Source organism: Engraulis encrasicolus, chromosome 14, assembly GCF_034702125.1.
Source record: "Engraulis encrasicolus isolate BLACKSEA-1 chromosome 14, IST_EnEncr_1.0, whole genome shotgun sequence".
NCBI classification, from domain to species: Eukaryota; Metazoa; Chordata; class Actinopteri; order Clupeiformes; family Engraulidae; genus Engraulis; species Engraulis encrasicolus.
In genome coordinates, this window is record NC_085870.1 from 43,604,954 (window position 1) to 43,624,391 (window position 19,438).

At 44.6% G+C, this 19,438-nt stretch overlaps 1 protein-coding gene across 1 annotated transcript in view; it reads right to left on the bottom strand.

Moving 5' to 3' along the window:
- The window catches only part of LOC134462704 (sodium-coupled neutral amino acid transporter 3-like), a 77,337-nt gene extending 58,447 nt beyond the window's left edge, over window positions 1-18,890 (bottom strand). Inside the window, exon 1 of the mRNA XM_063215849.1 lies at window positions 18,810-18,890. The gene's annotated coding sequence lies outside the window, so the exon portion shown is untranslated. The remainder of the gene's footprint in view (window positions 1-18,809) is intronic.
- Window positions 18,891-19,438: the final 548 nt, after the last annotated feature.

Below are 19,438 nucleotides of genomic sequence, written 5' to 3' on the forward strand. Positions count from 1 at the left end.
TCCATAACATCGTCCTCCTTCAAGCTACAGCCTTGCTAGTGTCAGTTCACCAACACCCACTGACATTGAATTAACATTACGTCTCCATATGGCAGCCTGGTGCTGCAGGCTTCCTCTGACATTGATATAAAAAACAAGGTCATTAATGGTTCAATACACATGATCGTTATCACATCTACTGTACTGATTTCCTTGGGGAAATACGCTGTTACCTGGTAAACCCCCAACTCCAATTCATGCTTTTTTACAGTAATCATTTCATGGCCTTAAGATGGGGCTAAAAAAAATGTTTTTTTTAAAAATTAAAACAGTGGGATAGGTCTGCATGTATTCATACACATTGATTGATGCATTCAGTGTTTTAAATGTTATGATGACTCACTGGTGCAATCCATTTATACATACAACACATACTAACCAGTTTGAAAACAAATGTACATTTAGAATACACACACTTACATATTGAAAATAAATTCTTATTTTGTATGAAATGTGCCTACTAAAATAAACACCAATCATGTGGCACTTCTCCACTTATCAGAACACTCAAACATGTCGATTTCACATGGCCGTAAAAAATACAGCTGTGTGTTTACCTACTACCGACACTGCTGTGTGTTTACCTACTGGGAATGGCTGAACACTGGGAACGGCTGCACCTGCTCACAAACAGCAGTAGCAGTGGAGTGCCATGCTCAAGGTCACTTCAGTGTGTCAGGAATGTACCAACGACGAGTGCAGATCTGTCATTTCTCTTTTACCTAGCGTCACTCACACGTATGGTTAGCCACTTAACAGTTTATTTAACACATTACAAATTGCGCACTATTGCTGTATTGTGTGCAGTTTCAGCACCTTCTGACTGCTGAAATATAAAGCCTTTTTGAAAATGTCCTAAGAGATGGGTGCTGAAAAGCTCAAAATACAGTATGACATGTTCCAAATGGTTCTAGCGTATTGTGGGCGGATGCACCAATCAACACCTCTACCTGGCTGAAGAGCTGTGCTCACTAGATACAGTCCATTTACTGGCCAGAGACGCAGATGGAAGAAAAGCCAGACTAGACCACATCGGAGAGGTGGCAATAATTGAGTGTGTAGGCAGGTTTAAATGATGCCAAAGGTTGTTGATCTCTCTCTGGTAAAAACCCATATAAATCAGTCTGTCTTGAAGCTAGGCCAGGCTGCATTTTTCTATTAGAGGAGCCTGTATAGCTGAGAGGATAACCATTAGTTTGTCTCCCATCACTTATTTTCCACATCACCTCAATAAAAATGACATCACATATCACAGTTTCCTAGTGGGAACAGCCAGCGGCTGCATGGGCTTTTATTTATTCAACTCATGCATTGATACCTGTATTCTCTTCACAGGTAAACAGTAAAAAAAAAAAATGCGTTGTTAATTCAACACTCAAAGAGTACTCTGGGACCAAATACACTCTAGAAGATGTTAAAATCTCCTCTCTAAGTTGAATTAACTCTGCATGGTTTTACTGTGCACCTGGCATTTCGTACTGTGCCATCATTGGAGTTTAATACCTCTTACTCCATAAACCTCTCATGTCTTCCTAAGCACCCTCATGCTTCCCACTCCTCATCTCCCTCCTCTGCTTTCCCTCTCTCTGGACTCTCTCGCTTCTCGTCCTCTTCCTGCATAATTTTGCTTTTGCTTCTCTCCTCCGTTCTCTAAATCCCTTCCTCCATCTCTTCCTTTCCCAGAATCCCTCTCTTTTCATCTTGCCTCTCTGTGCGCCAAAGCTTTACAGATGCCAGAGAGGATTTGATCGCCACAACAGCGGAATGATTAACTTGCTGTGAATAGATTAAAACACACTCTTGCTTTCTCTCTCTCTCTCTCTCTCTCTCTCTCTCTCTCTCTCTCTCTCTCTCTCTCTCTCGCTCTCTGTCTCTCTCTGTGTCTCTATCTCTCTTTCTCTCTGTCTCCATCTCTCTTTCTCTCTCTGTCTCTATCTCTCACTCTCTCTTTTTCCCAAAGAACACATTTCGTAGTTGAAACGCTGCAATGTCATGCTGTGATCCTCATGGCTGAGTCATACTACATTCACTGTTGAGATCTGACTCAGAAAATGTGCCCCATCGCTGGCATCGGGTGAATTTGGCAAAACAAAAAAAAATGTACCAGCATGATAACCGCTTTGATAGACTAGTAATCTGTCTGTGTGATGATGCGAAATTGGAAGGCGGTCAATATTCCCTCTCTGCACAAATTCACAAGAAGACAAAATGCAGCAATCAACAGTTCTGAACCCGCTCTTCCGACTCGCCTTCTTTAAGCCAGCCTGACAGACGGCAGAGATATCCATTTACTCACTCAGAAATGGATTCAATATAACCACATTTGAATTTAACCACATTTTGCCACGCACCCCAAGCTGTGCATTGGGAAATGGAAGTGCAATTTACAAAAGTGATAAAAAAGTAAGTAACAGACAACTCAATCTTGCACGGGAAAGCAGATGAAGAAGACAAATGATTTGAAATGAAAAAGAGTGCAGGACACTCCCGTGTCGTGAGTAGGAGAGGAAGCGGCTTACAAACATCATTTGTATGGGTACGGCCACTTCAACCTGTCCACCACGGCCTTCAGCTTTCAGCATTGACAAGCAGAGAAGATGAAGTGTAAACATTTCATATTTTTTTCTGCTGACAAAGAGGCCCACAACACTTCCCCTGAAGTCCAGGATGCACAGCACACGCTCACCTGACATGGGCTGCATTCCAATATGCGACCTTGCATCCTCCACTTGTGCTTGTGGCCTCGCCCCTCCTCCGTGGAGAAAACAATTAAGTTTCCCAGCTGTCAGCCAAGCCAAAACATTTTTTTGGGGACTATTCTTCATTCACCATCCCAATTGCAAATGAGAAAACAACATTACAATTGAGCTTTTGCGAGATATTGAAATATAATGCTGTTGTCAGTGATGTTAAAAAGAAGTGTATGTGATGCGCGCACATCCAGTAGAACAGGTGCTGGATCAAATCAAACGTGCGTAAAGGAAGAGAGGAAATCCGCACACTGTTGCTGCTCACCGATTTATTATAACACAACGTTTCGACCTCAGGCGGTCTTCGTCAGGTGTATAGGTCCACCTATACACCTGACGAAGACCGCCTGAGGTCGAAACGTTGTGTTATAATAAATCGGTGAGCAGCAACAGTGTGCGGATTTCCTCTCTTCCGTTGTCAGTGATGTTATCATGACATATTACTTCCTGGTACGAGGCCACAAGCACAAGTGGAGGACGCAAGGTCGCATATTGGAGTGCACACATGGTGCCTCAAGGACAGAGCAGGCAGACGCGGTATTGGAGGAAGCAGCGTGACATGGCATCGGTGTGGCATTTTTACGGAGAGCCACCTCTCGCTTGTCTGTCTGCTTCTCAGGCACGTGCATGTACATACACAGGCACTATCACTCCCTGTCTTTCTCCCACACAATGTCTCACACACACACACATACACACACATGCATGCACACACACACACACACACACACACACACACACACACACACACACACACACACACACACACACACACACACACACACACACACACACACACACACACACACACACACACACACACGTCCAGCAGAATGCATTCATAAACTCAGTTCCACTCACGCACGTGCATCTATACGCGCATGGTCTAAAGCACGTGCAGACACACACACACACACACATACTTCACTGGCAGTGGTTGTGTTTAGTTATGCCAGAAGGCTGGCATACGTGTATCCAGGGGGGTTGGGAGGGAAGGGGGGCTCTTAGAGGAGCGAAGTATACAGAGAATAGCAGAGAGGAGAAGAGGCATGTTGGTGGAGAGAAGTGTGTGTGTATGAGGATTGGCATTAGCCGCATGCGTGCGTGTGTGTGTGTGTGTGTGTGTGTGTGTGTGTGTGTGTGTGTGTGTGTGTGTGTGTGTGTGTGTGTGTGTGTGTGTGTGTGTGTGTGTGTGTGTGGCTCAGGCACCGCTTGGCGGGTCTCAGGGCGGAGCGTGACGCACACAGGAGGAGTGAGCTATTTTTGGAAACCAGCTCCGTCCCAACATCACCCCCCCCACACACACACACGCACACACACACACACACACACACACACACACACACACACACACACACACACACACACACACACACACACACACACACACACACACACACACATCACCACCACTAGCACCCCACACACACACACAACCACACTACCTGACACACATACACACACATACACATCACTACCACTAGCACACTACCTGACACACACACTCACACACACACACACAAACACACACACACACACACACCCATCCCCCCCATCCCCCCTGTCCGCCCGCCAGCCAGCCAGCCACAGTGGGTGCCATTCTCATGCAGCACAGGTACAGTATATAGCAAGGTGAACTGACCTGCCTCCTGGGCGACGCGCCGCATGTCAGAAAGGAGAGGACGACGACAAGCTACAGCCATTCGCACGGAGAGGACGCGCGCGAGTACCGCACATCTGCTCTCTAAACTAACAAACCCCACAAACAAAACAAACCATGCAATTAAAACGGATTGGGCTTTAACGCCATTGATTTCCGTTCAATTGAATCGAGTGCAGTGCACACACACATGCAGAGGAAAGGTCACGTGATACGTGATGGGTCCCCGACTGACCTCATCAACAACAAGTAGAGATCCATGCAAGCAGCCATACAGTATGAGCCCGATATGAACACACAATGGAAGATAATGTTAGTTGGGCCAAGAGACGTCTTTTTTAATTAGGGTGAGTAATCATGTGAGTTTTTAATAATAGGCTTGGTTAAATGAGCCCAGCAGTGGAGAAAATTAAAATGACCCGTGCCGTGCCGCTGTGTTAATCATATGCTCTCCCTCTCTGCCCTACTACAGTATCTGCCCTAAGGCAAGCTACCGGGCTGGACTGGGACCGATAAAACAGACCGGGCATTTTTGCCATACAGAGGTGCATCTTGCCATCAGGCAAGGCAGGCAGCCGCTTGGGGCCCCCAAGCCCCTAGATAGTGATTAACAGCCCACATTTTACCACAGTAGTGGCGATTTTGGTTCAAATGCTCATTTTTTTGCGTTTTCGTTTGGGGCCCCACCTGACCCTAGAATCGCCTCTGTTGCCATATAACAGCCCCTTACTTTTCTGCGATATCATGATTACCTCAGTCCATTGTCTTGTTAACCTGTTAAAACACGGCGTCATAAATTTGTTGTTATCAGAACCAAAGTGCATTACTATAGGCCCTGTGTTATGTCATAGTATTGTAGTACTACTAGTGGTGTCAACAATGATCGATTCGGCGATCCAATCCAATGCGGGGCATGGACGATCCAATTCAATGCGACAAGTTCCAGAATCGATTCGGCAATTTTTTTAAAGTTTCAATTACTTCCGTGGATATTTCAGGAGAAAATGAATGTTAAATGAAATAAAAGTACTTCAAAGCATTGCAACACTGATACAGACTGATCCTGACTGATACAGAAAACAGCCAATAAATTGTTGCTCAGTATCTGACTACTTCTATTGCCTCATCATAACTGATGAAACATTTGCTTTGCTTTCAGTAGAAATGTAATGCATTGCAATGCATTGTAGAATTGAATCGGATGGGATCGGATCAAATCGCATCGCATCACATCGCATCGCATCGCATCGAATCGAATCGAATCCCGAATCGTGATCGAATCGGATCGTGAGGGCAGTGCCAATCCACATCAGTAAGTACTACGGTACTTCACTTTTCAATGATTATTACAGCGTGCCACTGGAGGTACGGCATGCATTAAGGGGCTACAGATAGACCAATAGGCCATCCCACCTAAACAACAAACAAACAGCATTGGCCCCTGTGGCGAGGACTGGCGGACCATTGGGAAAATGCCCTGTATAACAGATTACCAATCGCTTACGCTGGGTGCCGTGTGGCAGTAACTGTTTGAGTCACTGCCTGGAGTCTCTGTCAGTTTTAAACAAACACTGGCCCTGATATTTGGACGCACTAAGCAAAATAAAGAGGGAAAAAAAGAAAAAGAAATCAAGTCGTGTTCTGCCAACCCACAGTAAGATAAACAATTCCAGCCAGAGCCCCCGATTTGGAGCTCACATAAACATGCATACGCAAACAGACATACGCACGCGCACAAATGCATACACACACACGTCCACATGGTGGATTAAAATAAAGGGCACACACAGATTGAAGGGAGTTTGTGCATATTAGGACTGTGGGATGTTCTATAAGAAAGCTGGCTGCTGGCAACCAAGGCACGCATGTACACACCCACACACATATACTACAAACATATAGAGCAGGGGGGAGAGAGAGAGAGAGAGAGAGAGAGAGAGAGAGAGAGAGAGAGAGAGAGAGAGAGAGAGAGAGAGAGAGAGAGAGAGAGAGAGAGAGAACAGCACCACAAGAAATAAGAAAGGGAGAGAAAATGATGCCGGAGCAAGCTGTCACTCTAATCCAAGCCCAAGAGAGAGAGAGAGAGTGACTGAAGCTTGAGGTGATGAAGAGGATGATGAAGAGGAGTAGTAAGAGAGGCAGGGTTTTGGAGCTTAGCTCCACTCAGATTGCAGAGTTGGTTCCTCTGCTTGTATTGGTTTACCAGCTGACTGTAGGTGGAAGAACTTGAGAAGATGCTCTGGCCTAAGAAAACCAAGCCAGGGCGGCATTTCTCGAAACCAAAGTTGCTTATTACATTAGCTTCAATGCATTTTCCCATTGGCAACTACCGAAGTTGCTAACAGGCTAAAAACTTATCTTCTGAGAAATGCACCCCAGGGTTGTATTTTCAAAACCGTTTGGTAATTGCTACTACTGACTTAGCAACTTAGTTGGTTGTCATGGATGATGGGTAATTTGTATTACCAACGGCAATATAGCTAACATACTAGTTAGCACAGAGTAAAAACAACGTAGTGTTAACTCAACACTTGAAGAGTCGATTTAATATCTACTACAGTGTGTTTGTCCCCAGAGTACTCTATACTGTAAGTGTTGAATTAACACTGCGTTTTTACAATGCAATGACACTGTCCTGGAATGTAACTCAGCTTAAGACGGCTAAGACTTCCTCAGAACTGAAAAGCAATAACAATTTCCAACCATACTCTTTCATGTGCCGCTACAGTATGTCAGTCAAGAGGAAAAAGAGCACATTTCCAACAGATGGCAGGGAACGTGTATCGAGGCTTTGACAACGGGTGTGAGTGAGGAAAAAAGGCCAAGTGCTTCGCTCGATTTTTCACAAAAAAGGCAAGCAGGAGCCCCAAAACTGTTTATAAGTAAATATTTCTGTTTCCATTCGCAGAGAAAGACGTGACTCACGCCCCATCTCCAGCTAACAGTTCATCCTTCAGCAAACACGGTCTAAATGCCACCGACTAGCAAGTAGTACTGTATACATATGTATTATGTTAAAGAAGAAAAATCCACACTCACAAGCTACGTCTCATTATTTATTTATAAATTACCACCATGTCCACATGTGCATTTGTATTGTGCCCATTGGTAAAACATAGCAGGGAATCAATTTAGCTAGCGGCTAGTATGTATGTGTTCCTTCAACCTCTCATCACTTCCACTGTGAGTGTCTTCCCAGCGAGAGGCCCTCTCTGGGCTGAGGGTCTCGGGTATAAAGGGCAACATTGATTCAACGTTACACTACGTGGTGGACAGATGGGGGCAAACAAAGTGGAAAAGCAAAGCCTCCACATGTTGGCATGTCAGCTGCAACAATGAATACGGAAGGGGGTCAGGGTTGCCAGATGAGGCTGATGATTTCCAGCCCAAAACATGCTCAAACCCTTTCTGGAAGCACTAAATCCCGCCCAATTCTATAGATTTCTATGGCCAAAAATGTTTCTGTTAAATGCCCTCAGACGGTCATCCTAAGCAGCCCAATTGGCAACACTGAAGGGGGTGAGGGCTGGAGATCCAAAACAACACTGCACCCCTTATATAGTCAGGCCACGCCCTCCTAGTGACGCAACACCTTCAGCGTTGCTTCTAGTCAGGCCAAGAGCAATATTAAGATTGTTTGTGAGCTCCAGAAAAAAATCTGGAACTCCTCCCACTTTGTTGGGAAGTAACCAGCAGCAAACGAGGGGGGCGGGTAACCGTTTGGTAAATGTTAATTGTTATGCTCTTGATCAGACTATGTCTCGAAGAGATTTGAATGTCGATGATAATCAGGCTACCCCCTATATACATATACATCCACCCTTCAACACTACACCATCCCCCAACTCAGACACACATATACATGACCCCCCCCCCCACACACACACACACACACACACACAGGCACACACACACACACGTTCATCCCTGAGTGGAACCCCCCCACACGACCCTTATCTCAACGCCATCGGTGCCGGGTCCATGTTATGCCTGTCATGCGCCTTGGGACAAAGGGGTTTCCTCTTCCTATCGCCCTCTTCCTCTCTTCCACCCACACTTTATCCCCCTCTCCATCTCTCTATCTCTTTCTCTCACATGCTCTCTCTCTCTCTCTCTCCCTCTCTCTTTCCATCAAAGAGAGAGAGGCTGGTTTGTTGGTGGGCAGAAAGGGGTCCAGCTTTGGGCAGCATGGGATGTGGTGGCAGGGAGGTTGGGGCAGGCAGCATCATCTGGACCTCATTGGGCACCTTACTGATGCCGGGATGGGACGGCCTTACTCACACACACACACACACACACACACACACACACACACACACACACACACACACAGACAACGAGAGCACTATCACGCAACATAGTCCCACTTGAACACACACATACCGCAAATACCACACACACACACGCGCATGCACGCACGCACACACACACACACACACACACTAGATGAAACACACACCACGAAACTCTGCACAGCACCGTGGCTGGCAATAGGCTGGGTCTGATATCAAAGTCACAGGACCGGGGGAGATAATGGGCCCTTTCATGCCCCAGAGGAAAGAGAGGCAGCGAACAGCTACACTGTGGAGCGAAACACTCACATTTACACTATGCGTATCACCCAAATCTGCCCCCATTTGCCATTTGCCACTGTGATTCATTCTGCTCCAGAAATGGTTGAGCGGGAACCCAAAATCTCAGAGGAGTGGTTTCCGGTCGTGTCACACCTTGCAGACACTGATGTAGTCATATCCTGCTGACGGCTGATGCTGGTGAAAGTGAAAGTAGATATTCATTTACTGCCACTCTTGGATTCTTCACATTCCCGTAGACATTTTATATTAATACTAGGGCTGGGACATTAAAGTGTTATTTTTGATTTATTAATCACCCAATTTGATTAATTAATCAACATGATTTTAAAAATTAATCGCAGTATGATATAGATATAGTTCTGGATTAGACCAATGGAGAGCAGTATTTCGCCTGATGGTGAACAGCCTTCTGAAATTGAGAAGAGTTCTCTCTTCTTTTAAAAATGAATATTTATAGATTAATCTTATTTATTGTATTTACTCAAAATCCATGTGAAAAATGTTTTTCACTGTTCTCAAGTCAGATATTTAAATACGACTAAAATGCGATTAATTCGATTAATTAATTTCAAAGCCTATAGATTAATTCGATTAAAAAATGTAATCGAGTCTATTGTTTTAATTTAAATCAGACTTACAGTACGCTCTTTCCTATGCTGTTTTGTTTTGTATTATTTTCAAACATTTTTATTAAACACTCCTATCTCATTGAGTTTAACGTCTCAGAAAAGTTTCAACCAAATACAGTGCTTCACTACCTGACTCCCTGAAAAATATTCACAATAACCCTTATAACCCTTACCGTCTAATGCAACTTGGCAAATATAACTTCTCACTTAATGTACTAGCACACCTTGTCTTAATTCAACTAAACTGTACAGTACTAGCCTATATAGGCAGGCATGTGTACATGGTGTAACACATTTACTGCATTTCACGGTGTGTGCTATGTGACCAGCGCTGTGATGTAACTGAATCAGATCTGGGACATGATGGTCATACCTTGTAGTGGCCCAGTTTCCTCAGCATCCCCTTTGACGTAGCTTAGCACTGTGCTGATTAGCACTTAGCGTAGCAGTACATTACTTCCAATAACAAGTCAAGGAGGCAGAGCGAGCGGATGACTTCACTTGTGACCAACACATGAATGCGGTTCAACAATGCACTGGGCTCAATTACCAAAACCAAATTTAGAAGGGGAGATCTAAGGCAGATGCCGAAAGGAGCGGAGTAGTAGTAGTGATTTAGTGTAGTAGCGTAGCTGTTAACAATAAGCTTCACAAGGTTTGCATTTCGCTATGGCATGTTTCTCATAACTAGTGCCAATTCAAGGCATGCCGCAAGTGCTAAAAATACACAAGTCTCTCTTTCCAACTTGTCCTCTCTGTTGCATACTCTCTCTCTCTCTCTCTCTCTCTCTCTCTCTCTCTCTCTCTCTCTCTCTCTCTCTAACCTTTCATGTCAGAGAAGAGTGATGAACACTGTTGAGCAAACCCTCTAGACTCTGAACTTTTTATTGGCTTATCTTTAAATAAATAAATGAAATAAATTAAACAAATTCCCCCAATGCCACTGCACTGCACTGCACTGCACTATTTATATTTAGATTAATAAAACCAAATAGGAAACCTGAGGTGAGAAGCCTGCAACTACGTTCCCAGTTAGCAGCTGACCAACCATGCTCTCTGATCCCCTACTGAGAGAGTGAGTGTGAGACTGAGTGTGTGTTTGTGTGTTGGGGCGTGGGGGGCGAGGGGGTGGAAGGGGACCTGTCAGAGGCAACTGCCATAAATCACTTCCTACTTGTCTTTGGCAGTCAGTGGACTACAATGGCTGCCCCGCCTGACCCCGAGCGTAGATGTAAAATACTGTGCCCCCCTCTCATTAGTATGGAGGCCTGGGCAGCCGCTGCCTCGCTCCCTTCAGACACTCCATCTCCATCTCCACACCCAGGGCTGAACTGGTCATCTGGCATACAGGGCATTTTCCCAGTGGGCCGGCAGTTTTGGTTTTTTTTATGATTGTTGTTTGTTTGTTCGTTTTCTCACATTTTCACTAACACTCAAAGTTACTAACCCACTAACTAACCCACACACTAACCCAAAGTTTAGATGGGGCAGTCCATTAATGCATCCTTTACCTTTATTAGTGTTTCTCAATGGGGGCGCTACAGCCCCCCAAAGGGCATTGGGGAGCCCTAGGGGGGTGTTGATAAGGATACAGCTGAGTGGGGGTGGGGCTTAGTTTCCATTGGGGGGCATTAGTCTATTTATTGAGGGGGGCGTTGACAGGCTTATGATGATGTCAAGGGGGTGTTGGGGGGTTATAGAGAGGTCAAGGGGGCGTTTGTTCAAAAAAAGGTTGAGAACCACTGATCTATATGGTGGACGGAACCCATCATAATTGTAATGGGGGAGTGGTGGTGCCAAAAATGCCCATGCCGTTTCTTGGTCCCAGCTGAACGCTGTACACAACAAACGAAGACTACTGGCTTTGAAGAATGTGGGCTGGCCAGGCAGGAATTTGCCCATTCTTAACTTTCTTTTGCCCCTGCCTCGCCACCCCAGACTCTCTCAGCCATTACTTTCTCGTGGGACCGGGCGATGGCCTTTAGGTCGCCGTAGATACTGGGCGGCAGTGCAGTGGCATTGGGGGAATTCGTTGTTTTGTTTGTTGACAAAAATGTCCACCTCTCAGCTGCAGGGTTGAGCTACAACGGGGGCGAGCGTAGCATTTGCCCCTAGGTCCAGGACCCTCCAGTATTGGTGGTGGGGGCCCTTTTATGACCTTGGCAGACCATATGGGGCCCTACCAGTATGTTGCCCAGGGGCCCTGTGTGCAATTGTTCCACCACTGCATGATATTAAGCCAACGGACTGAGATATGCGAGACTTGGAGGCTGTTGGCCCAACCTAAAGGCTCTATCATCCAGGGACGTACACAGGAATCTCAAAGGGCAGTTGCTCTACCCTGAAGAAAGGGCAACACCCCCCCCCCAAAAAAAAAAAAAACCTCAACAATGAGCGGCCTTCAGAATTTTTAGGAAACTTCACTATGGGTATTATTATTTTTAGTAGTAGTAGTAGAAGTAGTATATTATTGCCATAATTATTAATATTTTTTTATTGTATAGTATCTTGAATATGCATAACATATGATATAACGTACTAGTTTTTAAACATGTAGGCCTACCTATTAATCATATCAGAGATGATCAGCCTTATGCCCACCTGCCCTAAATGTCTCCTGATCCACATTTCCTCATGTGTGGTATGTGGCTGCCCCTAAATTAAATGAAATTATGAGAAAAAGCCTTGATAGTTTTTAAACCTGTATCAGTCACAGAGACATCAGATATCAGTCTTATGTCCTACCTGCCCTATGTGCAGAGGTCTGTGGCTCTGAGTCATCCTCATCTTAAAGGCCAACTTCCGATAAAACTCAGTTTTACTCACTCCTTTCGAAGATCGGACGGTCACCCCAAGTTAAACTCACTTGCAAGGCTCTCATAGCGGTGCGTCAACTCTCCTGGCTGTGTTTCCCGGTGTTTCCCAATTTACATAAATAATGCAGAGAAACGAGCGAATCACGAAAGCCGTTCTGTGTTTCGTCACGTCGAAAGAAGGCGTTGCCCACAAAGGTTTATATCGACCCATTTATCTAAAAACATGTCGAGTAATTTTTTTCTGCTTGTTTTCAAAACAAGCAACGTCTGGTGGCCCGAAACATAGCTTAGCTTAGCTATCAGCTGGTTGCTACTCTCAGGTACACACACAGCACAAAGCCTCATACATAAAGCCTGCTCACTCCGGTTGCTCCGTGCCTGCAGCTCGCCTAGGGGTCGCTGTCGAAAGAGCACAGCCCTGAATGGAGCCTGCACGCCTCCGTTGGCGCCCCTATAGTGCAGTACCACCCGGGGAAGTGGCGACTCTGTTTCCCATTACATTCTCTCCAAGAACTGGAGGACTGAGCCAATCAGAGACGCGTTTCTTTGAGAGCAGGAGGAGTGAGCCAATCAGAGACGCATTTCCACGAGAAACACGGAACACTCTCTCGTTTCTCCATAAGCCACCTTGCCAGCTTGCAAAAACGTCTTGAAACAAAGCAACCAGAACGTTTTTTAAAACAGGACCAACGCGTAACACATTCAATAACAATTGGGAACACGGCAATATTAATTAAATGACGTTGAGAGGCCATCTTTAAATGAAATGAAATGAGTAAATGAATAGGCTAAATATGAGGATGCTTAATCAATTAACCCACTGCCATCTTTATAATCCTTGTAGCAGCCAAAGTAGACTTTAATTTATAATAAATAGAAATAGCCTAGCTTAAAAATGGTTAAAAAGATCATTTTGAATTTGAAATTTCATTAATAGGCATATTCCATGATTAAAATGATGAATATTATATAGGAAAGCTAAAACAATAAGAATTCACAGGTTTAGGTCATTTATTGGGTCTTTTGTAGCCTATATTAAAAATGTGTACTGTCGCTTTAAGAATTGACAAGCCGGCTTTCATTTCAGATCGCAAAGAACCGTGGCGTGGGAGCGACCAGTTCTTATCTGTTGCTCTGAAGCTCCGAGCTTCTCGCAGACTTTATAACCTTTTATTTTCATTACAGATATTTCAGTTAGTTCATGCACATTTTGTAGGCCTAAGTGTCTTGAGAAGAACAGTAAACGTCAGTTATCATGTGGAGTGGATTTATTTCAATTACATGGACATTGACAGTGGAAACAGTATCTTTGGGTCGGAGAAAATATCAGCGTAAGAAAAAGCACTTTCCTAGCGGTCTCACCAAGATCAAACCTCTACAATCCTGAAAAAGATTCTCTGCCTCACCTGCACCTGATCATTTTTTCGCAGCCAACTCTGCAGAGATGTGCTTCCTTTAGCTAGCCTGCCCCCTTAAGTTCTCTCTTGCTTGATAAAATAAAACGACATGTCATCTGCATGTTTCTTAGTTGGGTTAGCCTTCCACAAAACAACCTGAGCCATGTAAAACGTTGACTGCAAGCTAGCTGGCTGTCGTTTTCCCCCAATATCTGAACGTGGCACACCGGCTGTCAGATTATTTAGGATCACTAAACGTCCTAAACTCGACATCGGCTTTAAGAGACATTAATTGTGATCATGTAGTTTAATACTGTGTAGTCTGCTATGTGTCAGGCTCACCTCAGGCTGCCAGGGCAGTCGCTCTACTCCCACGACATCTTCAACATATTTTGCGTCTCTGCTCTGGTCGCATGCATGCTTGCTCCCCCCTCCCTCCCATGTTGAGCTGCACGTGCCCCCCGCAACGCGCATGCTGTCCCTCCCTTTGCCTATCTCTCGAGGTGCAGGTGAATCTGAATTTGAAAACTTAGTTTAGGAAGCTTCAATCAAAAATACGAATTGCAAAGCAAATCAGTTGAAACATGGAATCTTAGCCTATTTTTCCGAGGCATATCTACAGCTGGCTGTCGGGTTTTTTTGCTACCTAAACGTGGCGCTGGCTGGCTGTCAGATTTAGGCTATGATAACTAAAAGTTCTAAACTCAACATTGTATTAGAGAGGTTGATTGTGAGCATATTTCGTAGGCCTACCCTAATATGTAGACTGTGTGTAGGGCTCTAGCCGACTCCCAGGCATCTTCAAAATCTTTCGTGTCTCTTATAGGCGCTCAAGCGCCTGTCATGTGCCTTCTCCCTCCCCACCGGAGTTGTTGCGTAGGCCTACCTCACATCGCTCGTGCCCATTCTCGACGGGTCTGATGAATTTGTATGACTGACTTAAGTCTTTATTGTACAAAACTTCAATCAAAATTATGAATTATAAATAAATCAAATGATATTGAAATATGAAATTATAATTGCCATATTATTTTCCCCTCCCTTGGAAGGGCAATATCAGCCAATGTGGGCAAAAGGGCTGTTGCTCGGGCACCGTGGGCAACTATGCTGTGCACGTGCCTGCTATCATCATTCTTTACTGCCTTTGAGTCTGAATATACAACAAAGATGCCGAACCAACATCCTGTGTAATCATCAGTAACCAAGTGTCACGGGCGCATTCAGGCTGACTGAGAACCGTGCCGGTGCCCGTTCCCGCACCTAATCACGAACCGGCCGTCGTGTTCACGCCACAGATCTTAGCGTTCGCAAGTCTGAAATTTGATTCGAACCACAATGCAAACCGCAAAATACTTGTTTTTTTATCCGCGAACCGTGATGACAAGGTGGGCGTCAGCAGGTTCATCCGGGTAACACAGTCACGTGCGGAAAAAGTTCAGAACCCGGTATGAACACGGGCGGTTCGCAGATAAGCACTTTAGTGCCAAACGTAACTGGTGAGGGCACTGGCACCGGCTCCATTCTGGTCGGCCTGAAACCCCTATCTGTGTATTTACATAGGCATGTTATACATACATAGCCTATGTCACTTACCAAAGGAGGTCAGCCTATGTCCAAAGTCTATTTTGTGTCATTTTTGACTGTTTGTGTTCAGTCAATCATCAGTCAATATTTGGAGAGTGTAATTATCAGTGCAGTCCCCCACCTCCCACCCTCGTGTTATTGTGACAAAAAATGCCATACCTAAAATTTTACCAAAAAAGAAAGACCATCAAGAGGTTTCGCACAGAAAGTCTACAAGCACGTCAGTGGGGGCCTCATCATTTCATACTACAAACTTTACACAAATGTGTTGTTATAACAGTGTTATAAACAGTGTTAGTTCCCTACAACACATGTAAGGAAATTAATTTGTAGATCTAAGAAGCACCTGGTAAGTGTTCCTTTGTTGTGGTCATGTGGAGGACATCATGTCTTCTCACAACTATTTCCCTTTGAAGAGCCCATGTAAACATCCACTTTTTATGTGGCCCCTTCCTACATTGTTCATCACCCTATAAATACATACGTCTATATTACAATGAATTACAATGAACACCACGACAAGGCTTATAATAACCTCTGAGGTTTGCTTGACAAATATTGTATTAGAGGGTGTGGCACAACATCTAATATGGACAATTCATAAGTAACAAGCTTTTTCATTATTTCAGAAGAACAAAGTTCTTCGCATCCTCCGCTCCGCAGTTCCCCCGCCCCAGACAATAGCTTTCATCTCCATATCCACCTGCCTCTCTTGGGGGCAGTCACAACTTCTGAGAAAATCAAATAAACACAACAAGACAAAAACAAACAAATGAAAAAGGAGGGAAAAAGAATGAAAAAAGGAGGGGAAAAGGATGGGCGTTTGAGTATGTTTCTCTGTTAGCTTTCTTCATCAGATACAAGTATGAAGCTTGGCACAAAGACACCGCTCCCCCTGTCTTGTGTTTACCTTTCATTTCTGGAGAAGGTAAGACATTACCTACAGACAGGCCGGGTATCTCTAAGCCATGGCTGAAGCCCCCTTTGATCCAATAAAGCCCCAACAGATTGAATTCTTCTGCCTTCCCTCTCAGCTATGCATTAAACGGTAATAATCTCAGACCATGGCAGTGGTCAGAACGGCCTAATATTGGATTCCTGGAGGACATTACAAGTAGTGTCCGTCCATCCAATGAAGTTAAAAAAAAAGGGGGGGGGATGGTGGGAGTGAGAGGGATCTCTGGTTGATTTCATCGTTAGACAACCATCTATTAAAGGCTTCACTTCCTGCAGAGAGGATATTTATCCATTTAGAGGACATAATTATGTCTGAACCCACCGACTCTGGAGGTAAGTATACTCATCACGAGACTATAAGCCTATTCGTCATGTCCTCCTGGGTGAAAGCCATGCGCCCAGCAGAAAACAAGGAGAACACAAGGAGAACAGTCATGTCATGTCATGTCATATTATATTATATTATATTGTATATTAGCATATAGTGTAGGCTACATTATATTGTAGGCCTATATTCTATTCTATTCTATTCTATTCTATATCAACGTACACGTGCATTCTGTCCAATAGATTCTGTATACCAAACTCTGATTAAAATGAGAGAAAGTACCCAGCAAACATGATGAAGATGATGGACCGATTGAAAACACACATACATATCCTACATTTAAGAGATTTCTACAGTCGGTAGGCTATAAGCCACAGCTGCATCTCCCTGAGAGCGGTCTGCCTGATCCAGACTGGCAGTGAGAGCAAGATTGACACAGGTGGCGATGGGAAATGAACGGACACTTGACACACTGCACGCACACAGAACAAGACTTTATAGTTGCTGAAATGAAGTAATATGGAATTTGTTGCAAATCTAGCCATAAAATGTTTTGCCAATATTTCCCATTACAGGCTGATATAGTCTTAAAACCGGGTCACTGCAGGCATTTTAATTTACCCAACTACACTCTTAAAGACATAAACCTCAAGACCCCCTCTCGTAAAACTGGGTCAAAGGCATCGTCTCTCTCTCTCTCTCTCTCTCTCTCTCTCTCTCTCTCTCTCTCTCTCTCTCTCTCTCTCTCTCTCTGTGAAGTCAGCCTCTACATTTACTATTCACCCTGGGTAACGCGTTACAGTTGAATAGATTACAAGTTTCCAGTGTTGATCACAGATCTTGCTTTGTGTTTAAGCACAGACATCGAGCACGAGACGCATGGCAAGACAAAGACCACGTTACACAGAAAGCGCATCTTTTACAACGACATAGGCGGGCATGCAAAGCGATAAACTCTAGGTTGACGTAGCATAGTCTTAACGGGACCCTGGTCGACGTGTCGATGCACGAGCGCACGTGAAACACGTCCCCCAAAACACCCAGGCAAAGGACTCTTGACCACGAGGTGTACTTCAGGTGTTAACACACGACCGACAGGGCAGACCAGAGACAACCTTGTTGTGAGGGGTGTCCATCTGATTTTCTGAGGACCCTGTTTTCGCGCCCTCTGATTAGGCTACCTTTTCCAAAGACGAAAACATCGCCCCTTTGTTATGGTTATGGTTATTTTTGTCAAGCATCCACAGTACAGTGTATTCAAGTGTAGGCTACTGGTATTTGTAGTTCCAAACTGCGCGTGAGAATTACGCGTACCAATTGAGGTTCACAATGACACTTGAAACCAACACGTATCACTTCGTCTTTCCCCCCAAAACCGACCTCTGCCACAAACGGAACACGGACAACGCCGGTTTCTGAATAATTGTCAAATGTGTGAATCGAGACCCTGAGCTGTATGTAGCCTACAGTAGCCGACAACGGTCTCCTTGACGTGCAGAGGCTAGACAGAGAGACTGTACCCTGCCGTGAAGTCGTTGATGAGACGAAATACATGGGTCGCTTGTCAATATATATCTTTGCTTCAGTTGCCTCACTAAAACTTTGTGCTGTTACTAAGCGACCGAACTGTTCACGAGCTTTGAAATGGCATAGATTTTGGAGCAGCCGAGTCTTCAGTATGAGCGGCACTGGGTTGATATGTGGAGCTGACGATTGGTGATGAATAGCTCATTCATAATTTTTTGGCATGTTTGTGAATACACCATTTCAACTTTCAACTGACCATTCATTGAGGATACAAGGTTAACACTTGGTCGCTCTTTGAGGTAGAGGTTCGAAATAGTTATGTAATTAGTGTATATTTGTACAATTATAGAAGTTGTAGCGTCGTGCGTATTGCCATGTTGGTATTAAACAATGAGTTCCACGGCGCGCGTATTTCTTGTATGTAAACGCACGGCAAATCATTTTCAAGCGTTTCAAAGCGCCGCCAATGTCTAAACGTTCAATAGTCAAGTCGTGTGAAACAATGTCATAAAATTTCATTGACTTACCGATTCTAAATACTGTCCCAAGAGATGTTCCCAATAGCTCTCCCACGAGTCCCGTCTTGTCTCGTCCTTGCGTGGTCTTGTTCACTGTGTCTCGTGCTCTGTTCTCCTACAGACCCAATGAATTAACAATGCGCCCTGCGTGCAGTGCCTTTCCTGAATGATAGGCTAATTTCTGAGCGTTGCACAGTAGAATTTAACTAGAAGCGGTTTAAAAAGAAGGCTGCGTTAAGGGTCTCCGCCTACTAGAGCAACCTCCAATCATTGATACCATTGTGTAGATCCAGACTATGGCGTACGAAGACCGAGCGCACGCACATTGACACTTTGCACATCATGTGTCAGTTCTCAAGGGAAAACGCAGGTGATAAAATATTTGACTTGGTTGTCAAATTGATTGTGACTGAATATCACCAACGAAAGTCTTCATCAGTAGGTCAGGCTTAGACTATGTTTGTGTTGTGCGTAAACCAACTCGGGTCAATTATCCGCGCGTAACTAATAGCTTGGTGGTCTTTGTAATTCAATTCCTATTTCACTCTGTTATTTGGCACTTGCATATTTATAAGCGAACTTGATTTGCCGCTTTCAACGACCAACTAGAACAAAATCTGCCAGGATGCTTCGCCGAG